The sequence below is a fragment of the Sinocyclocheilus rhinocerous genome, unplaced genomic scaffold, assembly GCF_001515625.1.
Source record: "Sinocyclocheilus rhinocerous isolate Xijiao unplaced genomic scaffold, SAMN03320098_v1.1 scaffold914, whole genome shotgun sequence".
NCBI classification, from domain to species: Eukaryota; Metazoa; Chordata; class Actinopteri; order Cypriniformes; family Cyprinidae; genus Sinocyclocheilus; species Sinocyclocheilus rhinocerous.
In genome coordinates this window covers 1251554-1255987 of record NW_015629521.1, presented here as the reverse complement: position 1 = coordinate 1255987, position 4434 = coordinate 1251554, and the positions used below count along the sequence as shown (strand labels likewise).

Genomic DNA, 4434 nt, shown 5'->3' with positions numbered 1-4434 from the left:
GTGGAACGGGCACGTTTTCTCCATGTTACCCAATCTCAGTGAGTGGATAGTGCTACGACAACAGTGACTGGCCTTCTTGTTGCGAGCCCCGGCCTACACCAAAAAGGGGGGCAGGCGGCTCGCACAGGACACTGGAAGGGGCAGCATCCATGGTGCTTTGGTAGGGATCCTAATTCGTCAGTCACCGACGTGACGTTGAGAGTGACCAACTGAAAGGGAACATCTCAGTTATGTATGTAACACTCGTTCCCTGAAGGAGGGAATGAAGACGTCACTTCCCGTCGCCACGGCTGCTGTACCACCACTGAGCGGCCCGGTAACCGGCTCGGCTCCTCAGCGAAAACCTGAGTATGCATTGCACCTGCTGCCTAATTATACTCGCGCTGCGATCAGCGGCAGCTGGATGCAATCATCGCATGCCAGTGTGCATTGGCTCGTTTAGTTTACACTCGAAGTGGATTGGTCTCTCTAAGCGAGATCCCAATTTGTCGGTCACCGACGTGACGTCTCCGTTCCCTCCTTCAGGGAATGAGGGTTACATACGTAACCGAGACATTTTTCGCATAAATATATTATTTTAAAGTAGGCTATGTTATGTCTGTAACAAGTACTCGTTTAGATACTAAAGCATGCTTAGTTTTCACAACGAAAAGCTTAATACTGAAAACTATAGTTTAAAAATAAACAATTGTTACAAATATAAATTATTTCATCTACATTAATATTTGTGTTGATTATCAAAGTCCCTTGTATAGGAAGAAGGTTAACTTGGTGGACATCTCTGTGGGCTTTTTTATGAACCTGTTTATCACTGTTGCATTTATTTCAAATTGGGAATAGAATCTGACAACTGGTATCATAAATTGTGCTTCTCAAATCACACACAAAACATTTTCAGGTTAGTCCAGCTAATGCATATGTGTATTAAAGAGTAGGCATTGTCTCTATTAAAATGTTGTAGTCTGCATCTGAAATTGCATACTGTCTCTAATTTCATTCAAATATATATATTTTATAATGTTAAAAAGTATACTCTATATAGTATTAATATGTGTAGTTTGAATGTAATCCAGACATACAACATCCATTGCATCGCTTAACTGCCATTCACAACTCCTCTCCTGTGGCCTCATGGGATAGTAAAGTGTCCATCAGATATACACTTCAGAGTCTCGCCGGAAGTGGTAGATCATCCAGCTTCCTTTTGCTTACTGTTTTATAAAGGCTGTGAATTTGTACATACTACTGCTTTTCACCTAATATATAATATTTGGATCCAAATATTGACAATTTTAACATAAATGTGGTACATCCAGTACTCTATCAAAAATACATTTGGCTAACTTCAACACCATCTTGCGGACACTCGACTACAGTAGCTGTCAGAGGTCAGGCCATGTGAGCTCAATGTCCTTCAATCCCATTGGTTGTCACTGAATCAAGATCACTCTGTATTTGTTAAAGTTGAATTTTTTCAAATGTATTTGGATAATATAACAGAGAGAAGCTGGGGCTTGTACTTGCCTCACCCACATCTCTATACCAAGCTCTGACCGCGAGGCTATCAGCTCCAACATAAAATGAAACATTTCTCAGTTTTGTCGAGTCACTGAAGAAGAAGAAACAACATAAAATTCTGATAAGAAGACATTTATAAACATCTCCCACTCAAACTCAATTGGTTAAAGACTTGGACTCGACTCGGACTCGATAAGGTAAAATAATATTAATATTCAGGGCTGTCAGTCGATTAAAATTTTTAATCAAATTAATTACATGTCGATTAATTAATCTAATTAATCGCTAAATAAATTTGACTATGAAAATACTAACAACAGATTATTTAAAGCAATTTTTGTGTTAAATGAGAAAGTATCAAGTAGATATTACAAATTGTTGCTTTAGAAAGAAATATACATTATAAGGGTATTCTTAAGGCATTATAATGAATGCATAATGCCTTATAAAAAGGGCATTAGAAAATTGATAAGAACAGTTTTAATGTTTTATAATATTTACTTATTTGTGGTTATAGCTTTTAAGAGTATGATGATTTATAACACACAGTGAACGTTGCATCCACTTAAGTTACAATGGATTATATTTCTCATAGTTATAATGTATTATAAGTCTCATATCTTGCCATCTTTCTTATGCTACTTTACTTAAAGCCATCAAAGGTCACTTATAAGTATAGTAGTAATAATAATAATAATATATTTTTTTCTCAAACAGCCATAAGATCAGATATCAGATCAGATGAATGTGTAATAAGACATATTTGCTTTGAACTATTTTTAATGTAATATCAGTTTGATTATTTTGACGGTTCCCCAACAGACAAACTGACTATAAGTAACTTTGCAAGTACGTCAACATTCTACCAACCCTAACCTTAACCTAAGCCTACTAATACTCTAATGAGAGTTAGTTGACATGTAGTTGCAAAGTTGCGTATAGTCAATAGACTAGGGAGACCATGAAAATAAAATGTAACCTAACATATAAACACTGCATTTTTTTCAGTTGAAATTATTAATTGCTCACATCAAAATTAATATTAGCCTCACAGGGAACACTCAAATAACACTCCACACCTAACCACTTACAATATGTAGTAAGATACTGTGCAGATGTCAAGATATATAGTCCATTGTAAATGTAAAAATAGATTTTATATGGTGTTCATTGTGTGTTATAAATAATCATAATCTTAAAACTTATAACCACAAATGTGTAAGCATTATAATGTATTATAATTGTTGTTATGATTATTTATAAGATGATATAACATATTATAAGGTATTTTATAATGCATTATGCATTCATTATAATGCCTTAAGAATACCCTTATAATGTGTTATAAATATGGGCTTCATAAAAAGTGTTACCGAAATATTTTATTTGATTCAACATGACATTTATTACACATAAACATTTAGGTTACAATGGCCAAACATAAACTATGGAACATAAAATAATATAATTTGAGAAACATCTCAGTATGTTTGTTCATACTATGAAAGTCATTGGTAACTAAAATGTCTTTGTTACCAACTGTCTTCAAAATACCTTATTTTATGATCCACAGAAGAAGGGTTTGAAACAACATGAGGGTGAGTGAATGATGACAGAATTTAAATTTGTTGGGTGAACTATCCCTATAATGTTTTTATTGTTTTTATTTTGAAATTATTCTCCAAAAAAGAAACAACATTAAAGCATGTCAACATATTACGTTACACCAAATACACAAAATAATGATCTTTAAAAAAGCATCATATGACCCCTTTAAGTAAATGGCTTTCTTTATGAATGGGCCTTTGAATCATTGGTTCACACGATTCGTTCAAAACGCGGATTCATTCAGAAACTAAACACCGCTGTGTTGCTCCGGGACACGCAACAATTCTGTTATGGCTTTAAAGGTAATTTGTTCTCTACAAAATTGAGCAAAAGCATATATTGTGTTTAAAATATAACACAATATCAACTTCTTATTTACTGAACTGTTGTATAAAATCACATCCAAACTTGTCATATTCGGGACAAAATCATCACTCGTGTGATATCTCTTATCATATGATATAAATATGAGACAAAAACTCATACAGGGGCATTTTTTGCACCAATATCTTGAATTTTAGGGCATAACTGCATTTATGGAGTTGTTGCCCTGCATCATATTTATCAACTGTAAACTGTTCTGGGGGCGGGGCCAGTGCGTTAACTGCGTTAAAATATTTGAATGCGTTATTTTTTCATAATTAATTAAACTAATTAATTAAGTTAACGCGTTAAACTGACAGCCCTTTTAATAATAGATAACTGACTTGCCTAAGTGTTAACTAATGCAGCTGGCCACTGGTAACTTTGTTGCAGATGAACGGGGCTTTAAAATTACTACTTTTTTTTTTTTTCTTTTCTTTTTTTTTGTATTTATGTAGTTTATTGTTACAGTGAAGCAATAAGTCAGTCTTGATCACACTGTCTGTAAGTTACTGTATACCACAGATGGATTTTGTTCCAGCAACAAACATACATTTTGTTCTTCTTTATACAGTATGTACATGACTGGAATAGCAATAAACTTGACTATGGTGTGTCGTCATTTAGATAGCAATGTAAATGTGTATGTTAACGACCATCTTCTTAAATGAGCCATTCCATACTTTATTGTATGTGCAGCATAATGGGAACAACGCACCAGACTAAACAAAGTGCTTTGAGTCTCATTACAGGCTTTTAGCATCATTTTGTAACCATCATATCTGCAAGAACAAAAGTCAAAGAAATCACTCAGCATGTTTCTTTTTTTTTCATGAAAGTGAACACAATCTTGGTTGTTTTAAATGAAATGACCCCGTATACAATATAATTTCTTAGTATTAATATATTATTAGTATATATATATATATATATATATATATATAT

The 4434-nt window shown here is 33.7% G+C and overlaps 1 protein-coding gene across 1 annotated transcript in view; it reads right to left on the bottom strand.

Moving 5' to 3' along the window:
• Positions 1-4434, bottom strand: part of agtr1b (angiotensin II receptor, type 1b) — a 16478-nt gene that overhangs the window by 11312 nt on the left and 732 nt on the right. The gene's annotated exons all lie outside the window — the stretch shown is intronic.